Here is a 12,658-nt window from a genome sequence, read left to right on the forward strand (position 1 = left end):
CATATGCAGTGAAACCTCTAAATACCGGACGCTCTTGATCGCCGTAATTGTATCCGTTATTAAGAGATATCCGCTTTTCAGAAGGGGAGAGTTATCAAAAATAACTCGGAAAAATTAATAACTATATTTATTATTATTTTACATATCATATATGTATACATATGAACAACATTTATAATTTTCATATCAGTTTAATACTTTAATCGGAAAAATAAATAATACTATAATACCTATAAGGCAATTTTTTCTGAAAACTAATACCTACAAGAAAAAAAATGAGATTGAATTTTTCGTTTATCCAGAAAAGCAGTCCGGATTTCTTCGAGCTGGGCTTTTATGCTCTTATTTTATTAGAATATATCCCATAAAATAAAAAAAAAATGCAAAAAAATATACCAGAATGATTGATGATTTGAATTAATAACAATAGATTATTAAGATCATAGGTAACGACGTTTTATTTACGAGTTTGGTAACCAAGACGTTTTCCTTGAGAATTCGATCTTTTTCGAATACTCGACAATTCAAATTGTCAAATTACTCAACTTTTTTCTCAAGTACTCGGCATTTATTTAGCGCTCAAAATTTTAAACTCGGCTCGACTAGACTCGACTCAACTCGACTAGACATAAAAAAAAAATACACCACCATTTTTCAAAAATGTACACATAATGCAAATGCATAACACATAATGTTCGCAACAACATGGCCTCCATAGCTCAGTGGTTAGAGCACTGGTCTTGTAAACCAGGGGTCGAGAGTTCAATTCTCTCTGGAGGCATATAAATTTTTTCAATTTTTTTTCATTCATTTATTGTTAAAAAATTTAAAAAAAAAAACATTAAAAATATTATTTTTATATAACTAATTATTTCATACTAATTCGTAAAAGTTAAAATTGTAAACTATAAGATAAACACCGTTTTTTAGAAATTACAATGTGTAATTAATATACAATATAATATATATAATTTTATATTTAAATGTTTATATTATGTGTATATTGTAATATTGGACAATTAAGATTCATGTCAAATGAAATATTAAACAAACTAAAATAAACGTACATTCATGTCGTAATAGAAAATAGATTATCATAACATTTTAATGTATAAAAAGATAAATGTAAAACAACATTTTTTATACTATGTTCATTTAAAAAACACTAATTTTAGCGTGTAAGCAATATGTGTAATTAGGTTAAGCTAGATGTATATAAGAGAGAAGACAAAATCCAACAAAGGAGTCTTCTGTGGTGGTCGTGTGACTCGACCACGATAGGAGACTTACAATTTTCTTAAGTGTTACCTTGTTTTTATTTGTGTGTTTGTGTCTATACATACGATTCAATCCGGCGTATACGACAATATCATACCTTACATAAATCTAAATATTTACATAATGGAAAGGTAAAATATAATTTATGAATTCTAATCACCTCATTTAAACAATCAATGAAATTAAAATCTAAATAATCACACAAATTATTTGTATAAATATGTATAATATATTATATTATAATAATAAAATATGTTGAAGCCGAAACGTATTCAGTTACGTCGGATTTTGAGGAACTTTAATATATTTAATTAACACCATCTAATACTCAAAGATAATTTTAATAACTTTCATAATTTATAAATATATTTTGTGTCAACGTCTAGTTTCTAAATTTGTACGAAGTTACGGACTTCTGCGATATCGTACTACTTAAAATAATTTTTAAAATATTGATATTATTATTTTTGTTTTATATCATATAAACTTAGATAATCAATTTGAATGAGCACTTTAAAATATTTCCTTTTTAATTTAAAAAATTATTATCCATATGATTTATGAACTATGGTTAAAACAAATGATAAGTGAAATATATTATAGTTGGTTTTCACTTCTTAACTTAATTACTTAATTTTTTGCTCCATGATACATTATAGCGTTTGTGACCTTTTTATTATTACATTTCCATTAACACAGCGCAAAGCTGATCATGTCTGTTATGTTATATGTGTACATGGTGGAGTTGTAAGCGACCGAAAAGACCGCACTCGTTAACGAACCACCATACCAATAAATAACTCGTCGGTGACTTCTTAAGCGATCAAAGAACAAAATAATCCGTTCGATGGATCATTCTTTAAATGTAACCTTCTGAACACGCCCAGCTGTCCCGCCGTACATAGATAAGTGCCATCTCTTAACAGATCGGCAAAGGGGAGGTTTCTGACCACTGCAAAGGATTCGGGTAGCTTGTCACGGACGGAGAAGATAACGAATTATCGATTCCAGTAGAGCGAAACCGAAAAAAGGAGGTTACTTGCTGAATAAATATTGTACACTGAAATAATATATTTTCAAATGTTCAACTCGTAGTCATATAGGCGTAATTAAGTATTCTTTCACTATGTATAGAAGCAGTTGTTAGTGTACATGTCGTTTACTTGTGAAAAGGAGCAAAAATAAATTAAAATTAAATATATTCAATATTATATATTTTACAAATATCACATGTCTTTAATTGTTTTTGTAAAATTGAAGATAGAGCACCGTTTAAAAAATCTAAACCTTCAATCAGTAAGTTAACAGAAATTGTAATATTGTTTCTCTTCCTCTCATATGCACAATGGTTACATGTTTCTTTTATTACCAGACTTAGATTGTTTGTAAATATTTTACCTATTATATATTCAACTGTGATCGAACAGCTTATATTTCTAAATCCATTAGCAAGTTCAGTCCATGGTTGCAATTCATTTATTATTTTTTCAGTAAAATAGCTCTTTTTTTATAAGTTTGGGCGTTAATGTCATCTCGTATGGCACAAGAAATTAATTCATAAAGGTAATTTTTTTTTCTCGCTCACTATACATTTAGTATAAGAGGAAGTGCATATTATATGTACAATGCTATTGAAAGTGCAAATATTAGTAAGCACGTAGTTGAATCCGTTGATGTGTATTGGCTTCAAGTTTTCATTGATGCCATTTTTTAAGATTCCAATAGTTCGACTTTTAGTCTTACTATTATCGTTGAAGAATAAGATGTTTGTGTCAATTCAATAATATCAAGCAGTTGATTTCATACAACAATTTTCTTTGGATGTTCTTATTAAATTTTAAGTATAAACCAACCTAAAATAAAATAATAATAAAATTAAAAACAATATATAAATAATAAAAAAGATTCAACACGAAATTTGACTTAAATATAGTTAATGTGTTCATTTTAAACTGTTACAAAAAGATACTGCAGATCAAAGTCATAATCTGAACGAAAAATTACGTGTACCTAAATAATTAATAAATAATTTAATTAATAATTAATAATTAAATAATCATAATAAATAGGCACATTTAATTATTCTAATAGTAATAATAGTAATAATAGTTCTAATAACAAAATAAATACTATTAGATAAATTTGAATAAGACACTTATAACTTTTTATTAAGAAATAAAAAAAATATATATTTTAAATAGTGAATTCAAAAAAATGACGTGTATAATTTATTAAAACAAAATTAAAGTAAAGTTAATTAGTATAACTTTCGTAAAAATTTACAAACACATATATTTATATTCAACCATATGTATTTTAATTCATTTTTTATTAAAAACGCATTGCAAATTTGAATATGATGTTAAGATTACGCTTACACTAACACTAGTCATGGAAATACATCTGATGCAGAAAATGCAAAATTCTGTAAAATTCCAAATATTTTCAAACAAATGGAATTTAAAGTTGTTGAAAATGTACTTGATAAAAAGAATGGTATTAGGTACTTGATATCCGTTGATATACGTATCATAGAAAACATTTATCTTTCAATACACTGTTTTTTATTTCCTAAGGTAAAAGGGTGATTTCCCCGTTACTCCTGTAAATAAAACTGGGATAAATTAAGCCCATTGAGGTATAATCGAAGGGACTAAAGGAACAACCAGGTAAGAACGAGGTACAATCGATGGACAACGGTTTCGACCCGAAATTTGGAGGTGGAACTGGGTTCAAGTATTTCTCTAGCACCCTCAAAACTAAAACAGGGATGATTTAAAAACTGTTGAGGTACAAATGAAGGGACTAGTGGAACAATCAGGCACAAATGAGGTACAAACGATTGTGACCGGATTGAACCCAAAATTCGAAAGTAGGGATGGTGGGAAAATGGACCTATAATAATAGTACAAATTATACACGTGTTTTCACTCTTATGTAACTCTAAAATCATATTATTTTTGTAAAGTTAATTAAATATTACACACGCACACACACACACATGTCCGCATTCATTCGGAATTTATAGTTAGTTAATTCTTCGGGATATTTACATTTAAAAATTTGATACTTTTTAAATGACATTTGACTTAATACAACGTTACTTCCGAATGTTACAATATAAAATTAAAGAAGGTAACTCAAGAAACTCAAGGTTATATGTAACACTGTCCCATAAAGTTACATAATAATAATATTTCATCAATTTTGTAAATTTGTAATGAAACTGCAAAGAAAATGATACTCTATAATAGTTTGAATTTTATGATGAACATCAAACAATATATTTTTCACGGTATAATACATATACGAATTTTGACAATAGAACATTTAAAGGACTTATTCATGAACAGTACATGTTCTCTCTTGCATAATGCAATTATTTTTACCAGCAATCAACAATACATACACTCATAAACCACTCAATCAATGGATTTAATGTTTTAAAAACATTTAATAATATTTAATTATAGCGAAAGTCATCTGGATGATGGTAATACCAGCTTTGTTAATAAATTATATGAAAAAGAAAAAAGAGTTTTTTAACGTTAGTTTTGACCTAATTTGTACAAAATGTCTGGAAGCATTTTAATTAAGTGTTATTTATTATTTCGTATAAATAACATTAATAATTTTTAACCAACACAATTTTTGAAGTATAAAGTTTGAGTATAATTCACTAAGTTGTTATTCAAACAACTATGTTTTTTCTATTTATTATTTTCTAATATTTTAAGACATTTATAATACGAACAACATACTTAAATAATATTCGGAATACTGTATTCAGAATACTTTTTAAATGCTTTTTTTGAAAGTATTCAATAAAGTATTTTGAATACTTATAACGAGTATTCTGAGTACTGTATTTCGAATACCGTTAAATCATCTCTTTTTTAAATGATTTTATTACTCCTCCGTCGTATCTTGTATAAGCTAATATCAGGTATTTATTATTGTTGTAAACCATAAACTATAACAGTTATGTAATATAAAAATACAATAACATATATTTAGTCTACAATTGCAAATATTTATGTTTAGTGGACATCTATTATTTTTATAGCATGAAAACTAGAAGTATTTTAAATGTATTCGGAATACTTTTATTTGTAAATATTCGAATATTCATTCTAAATACTTTTAAAAAGTATTTTACCCAAGTCTGACTAACAATTAATGGAAAACTAAAACTGTAAATTTTCACATGCGTCCAGAGACCAATATGAAAAATAAGTGTGGTTTAAAGAAATTGGTTTTTTCTCGATTTTCCCATCAATCAGTAATATTTTTATAAATCATCACAAAACAATATTATATGTACTGAAAATTGTAATTGTTTTCTTTTAATATATTTTGATATTAATATTCGGACTTTATGATTATTTAAACATGTGATTCTAAAACGTATTTGTCGAATTTAACAGTAATAATATTATAAATTATTTTTAATAAGTATTTTTTCACATTATTATCACAATTTTACTTATTTTGCACATGTTTACCATTTACCTATGTAACTTATTACAACATTGTTTATCCAGTTTTTAATAAATATATTTGGCTGAATTATACAACTGTATAAAAAACAGATTCTATTTTAAATATATTATCTTGTTTGTACAATTACAATTGGTTTAAAATATAATATTATTTTAATATTCTATATGAATGAAAAAACAATTAAAAATTTGACAAAAATGCATGCCTCCAGAGAGAATTGAACTCTCGACCCCTGGTTTACAAGACCAGTGCTCTAACCACTGAGCTATGGAGGCTCAGAAAGATATAATATAAATATATATTTTTAAATAAAATAGAAACCTTAGAAATAAAATTATATAATTCTATTAACTCATTATTTAATCAACATTTTTTTCATTAATTTGTCATTAATAAACACCTCTTTTGTATATTACAAAATAAACTATGGATCAAAGAACAATTTTAATGCAAACAAAATGCATTATTTTTTAATGTTTTGATACTGAGGATAAACATAGATAGATATAGATCCATGCATGGCAACCTAGACACACGCCTAAGGCATAACATATTTCGGAAATTTTTATTTTATCAAATATTTCTGATTTTATTTATGTATATTTATTATGTATTGTTTTTACAATTCAAATAAAGGATATTTTTAATTAACAAATTTCATGTTTTATCACCATGATCATGGCCAAATTGATATCAGTGGGTAATTGTATACATCTATTTTGTATATTAATTTAAAACAGTAAAAAAAAAATCAATTTTAATCATTTAGATCAGTGTTTCCCAACTGGTGTTCCGCGGAACCTAAAGGTTCCGTGAGCTTGAGCGAAGGGTTCCGTGAGAAATTTGGGAAAATATAAATTAATTAGCAATATTTTGATTTGAACATAGAACTCAATATAGAACTGGAATTGACACATTTCCCGATGTGTGATGCGTAGTTTGTAGCTTTTCGGCGTATACAAAGACTAAGAATAAGTTTCAAAATCAACTGAACGCGGCTTCGGACTTACGAATCCAACTTTCAGGAATAACTCCAAATTTAAAAACACTTATGAAAAGATTCCAATCTTCTCATTGAATTTATCTTAGAGGTAATGAGAGATAAATATTAAATTTTAAGCTTTGATATGTACGATACATTTATAACATTGTAATAGTAATAAACAAAATAAAATGTTAAAGCCATCTTGTTTTTATATTAATGACACTCTTGTGCCGGAAGTGTCCGGTAACCCACTCATTTAAGTATACAAAACATATGTCTGTATTAATATTATAGAAAAAATATTGGGGTTCCACAAAACGTTCAATCTCCTGCTAAGGTTCCGCGGGTAAAAGAAGTTGGGAAACACTGATTTAGATGATAAGTGTAACAAAGGAAACTTTAGGGTTATTTTAAAATATAGATTTAAAGGGGATAATTATCTAAAAACAGTACTAGAAAGACCAGGTAAACGGAATAAATACATTAGTCCAGGAATACAAAATCAAATCATTGTAGCTTGCAACAAAATCATTTTAAAAAAAATTGTTGACAAAATAAATATGTCTGTATGTTTTTTTGTAATGGCAGATGAAACAACTGACATTTCGACAACTGAGCAGTTATCTATATGTGTGAGGTATGTCAATAATAAAAATATACTAAATGTATACTAATTGTCTTTTCTCCAGTTTTTCTCTATACATAGTTCAACAGGAAAAGACTTAGCAACTTATTTATTAAGAGGCAAAATATTTTATAATTTAAAATAAATTATTCAATTTTAGTTTTAATTTAACCATTTTTGTTTAAGGTTTAAGTGACTGTGGAATAAATTGTGTGTATATATGTACGGTCAAGGATATGACGGGGCAAGCAATATGGCTGGTGAATTAAGAGGTGTACAGAAAATAATTAATGATAAATTTCCAAAGGCATTATATGTCCATTGTTCTGCACACTCCCTAAATTTAGCTGTGTCCTCGTTAAGCAACATTAGACCGATAAGAAATTGTCTTGGAAGGGTTGAAAAACTACTTGTCTCTTTTAATACACCTAAAAGAAACAATGTACTGCAAAATGAATTTGAGAAAGCTAACCATTTACCCAATATTACTACATTTAAAAGACTTTGTGCCACTCGCTGGGTGCAAAGGTACGATGCATTGAATGATTTCTGTGAACTTTATCCTTATGTTGTCAAATCCTTAAGTTATATCACTTCAGAATGAAAAGATATATCTGCTACTGATGCTAGTATGTTTCTGAAGAGTATTCAAGACTCTGAGTTTATGGTTTCACTATATGTTACCAAGGTAAAATAAAAATAAAATAAAATATTAAATACATAGTTATGTAGATATATAAATGTATTCATTTGAACACATTTAATAGTAGTTGTTTTATCTTAGGTACTATTTTCATATGGCTTGCCAGTTTGTAAACAGTTGTAGAAAGAAAAAATTGATTTAAAAAAAACAATAGATTTAATTGAAAATGTTATTAGCGTATTAATAGATATGCGAAAAGCTTCTGAAAAAGAATTTAAAGTAATTTTTAATGAAGCAAAGGTAATATAAAAACTTAATGTTTATTTTAATTTTAATTTTATATTTTTATTTAATCTAAGTACCTAATCACACTTTTATGTGTGACATTCAATGACTCATCCCCTTCCTATAACAATTCTTAAATATGCCGCTGATAATATGAACAGATATTAAATATAAGAATTTAATTCTAAAAATCAAATTTTATGTTAATAAGAATAATAAATAATAATTATTAATAGACAGTGCTATAACCATGACGCCGTTAACGCCATCCCATGACATCTACTAAGGTAAGTGGAAGATTGTATAATAAATACTATAAGAAAAAGGAAAGAAAACAATTTCTCACGACGAATCTGTATTTGAATAAGTAAATTTATCGACACGAGGCAGTTTTAAAATACCTACATACATTTATTCCCATTTTTGATAAATTTCTTCTTCCAGTTTATAACTGCTAACTGTGAACAATATTTTTCAATATTAAAAAAATTAAAAGCATATTAGTAAAGCACCACGTGTAAGTTGAATAGTTTGGTAATGATAAACACCAGGAGCGTATTCAGGAATTTTTTATGGGGGGTCCAACATTTTTATTTTATCTGTTTTCTAATTATAATTATAGTTTAACTCAATACCAACAAATTACTGTTAATATTGGTACTATAGTATAATTTATACATTATAGATATATTTTATAATTTATAAGCTTTGTATATTGAAGATAATGGGAAATTAAAATACACTAAATACCCTATACTGTTATTATACTATTTCCTATTAAACCATTGAGTATGTAGAAATTTCAATGGGTGGGTCCGAACCCAACTCGCCCTTGAGTACGCCCTTGATGAATACAATGTGATATGTTACATCCTGATGATATAAAATAAATTAACAACCAAAACATGAAAACTATGGCTAATATGATATGTAAAATAATTTAGTTTAGTAGGAAAATATTTTTTGAATTTTAAAAGTTTTAAATAAAGTATAAAAAAAATATAAATATGATTATGTGAACATATTGTATAAATCTAAACCCTAAACCCTACCCCATTAAAAAATCTAAGCTACGCCACTGGACTGATAGGTATATATGAATTTTTTGTATTTTCTATCATTACACGAATTACACGGTACCTACATATGTACTTATATAAGTATAATATTAAATTTTCCATATCTATAAGATTGTTCAACGTTTTTCAAATTTTTTAATTTTTATAATTTACAATTATTTTATTATTTACAACTATTACAAATGTAAATAATGTATTAACTTTGAAGTTCGCACGAGTTGGATATATCTACACAATAACTGGAGTTAATCATTCTACATGCCGAATAAATATTATTCAATCAATGTAGGTAGGTACACAAATATGCCATTTGTGACTAGAAATAATAGCATGGTTTCCTAAATTTAGAGACGAAGGTAATTATTGTAATTTATGTATTAATGTGAGTGCTCATATAGTTCCATTCAAAACCCTCAGATTGCCTTCATTAATTCTAAGCAAATTAATTATATGTTAGGTATACAACATGTCGAATTTCATTCATTGGTACCGTTAATTTGCTTATGCTTGATAATAAATAAATTATAGTTGATTATAAAATGTAATATATATATAGGTACAGTGGATTGATTTTGAGACTTAAAAACGACATTGAATTGATATTATGACAATAATAATTAATTATAGTGAATACAAATAAATAAAAATTTTTTAACATGTATCAAAAGTATTATATAAATAAATTGTGACATCTAATGGTTAAACAAATTAAAAATTCAGTTACGTGTTCACTTTCGACCGAGCAACACGTTTATCGTATCGCGCTCTCGTATTTATAGCTTTCGAAGCAATTAGTCAATCTACGTGTAAATCCAGGTAATATGAATATTTACCACTCTGTCGAATTTTTTGCACTTACACCTACCCCTTATTAATATCTCTTATCCCAAAAATGGGTGATTCACCCACAAATTCTAATAATCTGAGAGCTAAACTAATCCAATCATCAAAAACAACACAAAATAATAAACCTAATACCATAATGTCCAATACCGTACACATAGCCATCAAAATAGATAACGATACTGTTGAGCTACCATCACCTGCACAGTACTCCGATAAAGAAGCCAACAATGATCCAATTAAAAACATCGATACAAATACCCACAATCATGATTCCACCGACAAGACCAACAGTATACAGAGTGTGCCCAGTGACAAACCCTCATCAGATCAAAACATCAACATTGAACCCGAAAAATATGTAACCAGCAAAATATCTTTCACTGAAACCACTATCAACGCTACCTTACCAAAAAAAGAACAAGCAATCGTTTTTGATTTCATAGACAACATTCCCCAGATTGAATATATCATTGCAATCAGCAAATTAATACCACCTAAACACATCAAATACGTTTCTCGTATATCGAATAACCGATTTTGTATATATTTCAATGACAAAAATACAGTGGACTTTTATATAATCAACCATCCCAGTATTACATTAAACGCCCAGATATCAATTAAAATTAGACGTTTAATAAACCCGGCTAAAAGAATCATTATTTCTAATGTCTCTCCCGCAATACCAAATGATGACATTATGTCACAATTAAAATATCACAACATACAAATATTATCACCGATTACACACATCAATGCTGGATTCAACATCACAGATCTTGCACATATCCTTAGTTTGAGACGCCAAGTCTACATAAATCTAGATGATTTTAGAAAACTTCCTAGCTCCCTCCTGATTAACCATGAAAATACTCCACACAAAATTTTCTTATCCGATGACACACTATCCTGTTACTTATGCAAACTCGAAGGCCACACCTCTAAACAATGCAAAAACCCTCCATCAGAAGCCCCTAACACTAAGTTATATGAAGCTCCATTTTACAACAAATCCTCAAGTAACTATAACGTCACTGATAATATAGTAGAAATCAATAACCCCACATGTGATACACTCGAAGACCCAAAAATCAACATCAATACAACCATCATTGCACAAACATTAATTCCACCGTCCCTTCTCGATGCTCCATTAACAATGGAAGTAACAACGGAAGGTAACTTAGTATTGACTCCTATTACAACTGATGCGAAAAAAAGACCAGCACTCACCTCAACTTCATCAAGTACAACTACTGACTCCCCTTCACCTAATTCTACTTCGCAAGATACTATCCCAAATGATATTAATCTTTTTAAACCTAATACGACCAAAACATCTAAACCAGCAACTAAAAAGTTAAAACGTAATAAATCCGTCGAAAATATAATCCTACAACTCGATGAAATACTCGAACCCGCTAAAACTCGATTTGAAGAAATACCCAACAAAAAAATAAATTATAAACAGTTCAAATTCATAATTGAAAACTCAATCGGCATATCCAATCCTGATGCTGTACTAAAAAATTTCAACATTACAAACTTGGAAATGATCGAAATGTTAGAGATCATTAAGCCTAAAATCAAAATCCAAAACATGAAAAACAGATTAACGAGACTGTGTTATTCTCTCCTTGACAAGGCTCTCTCCACTGAGTAAGATTAAGAATAGTACTACCACTAGAATCAAATATCATAACTCCCTCTGTATTGAATAATTACACTCAATTTTTAATAAACAATACACAATTAAAAAAAATTTTTTAATTAAAACGTATATGAAATCAAATAAGAATAAACCCAAACCTTAGTAATTAAATACAGTCAGATAAAACAATAATCTACTCATTAAAACTTAAAAAAAAAAATTCAAGATGATATCAAAAAACATAAAAATTCTTCAATGGAATTTAAATGGATTTTATAGAAAACTGGACGAACTAAAATTACTAATTTCCGAACACAATCCAGAAATCCTATGTTTACAAGAAACTAACTTCAATAACTTAAACACCGGCACACTAAAAAACTACAACGAATACAGATCTGATAGAACAGATTGTCTTCGTGCAAGCGGTGGTGTAGCTATATACATAAAATCAGATTTGCCTAGTAAGATAATTAATATAACTACACATTTTGAAGTTGTAGCTGCCTCCATTAAACTGAAGGATATGGAACTTAACATATGTAACATATACTTTCCTAACCAGCATATTTTTAACAAAAACGACATTGAAAACATATTATATCAAATTCATAATGACAGGCGATTTTAATAGCCACAGCACTGAGTGGGGGTCAATTAAAACCGATAATAGAAGAAAAGAAATTGAAAAAATGTTAGAAAATGACCATCTTGTACTTCTTAACAACCTCGAACCAACTCGAATTAACCCTATAAACGGTGA

The 12,658-nt window shown here is 27.8% G+C and overlaps 2 non-coding genes across 2 annotated transcripts; one reads left to right on the forward strand and one right to left on the reverse strand.

Moving 5' to 3' along the window:
* Nucleotides 1-708: 708 nt before the first annotated feature.
* On the forward strand, nt 709-781 carry Trnat-ugu. Its single transcript has one exon. It is a non-coding gene; the product is annotated as a tRNA-Thr (tRNA).
* A 5,202-nt stretch (nt 782-5,983) lies between these two features.
* Nucleotides 5,984-6,056, reverse strand: Trnat-ugu. Its single transcript has one exon. It is a non-coding gene; the product is annotated as a tRNA-Thr (tRNA).
* Nucleotides 6,057-12,658: the final 6,602 nt, after the last annotated feature.

The sequence above is a fragment of the Sipha flava genome, unplaced genomic scaffold (genome assembly GCF_003268045.1).
Source record: "Sipha flava isolate LNK unplaced genomic scaffold, YSA_version1 521_pilon_pilon, whole genome shotgun sequence".
NCBI classification, from domain to species: Eukaryota; Metazoa; Arthropoda; class Insecta; order Hemiptera; family Aphididae; genus Sipha; species Sipha flava.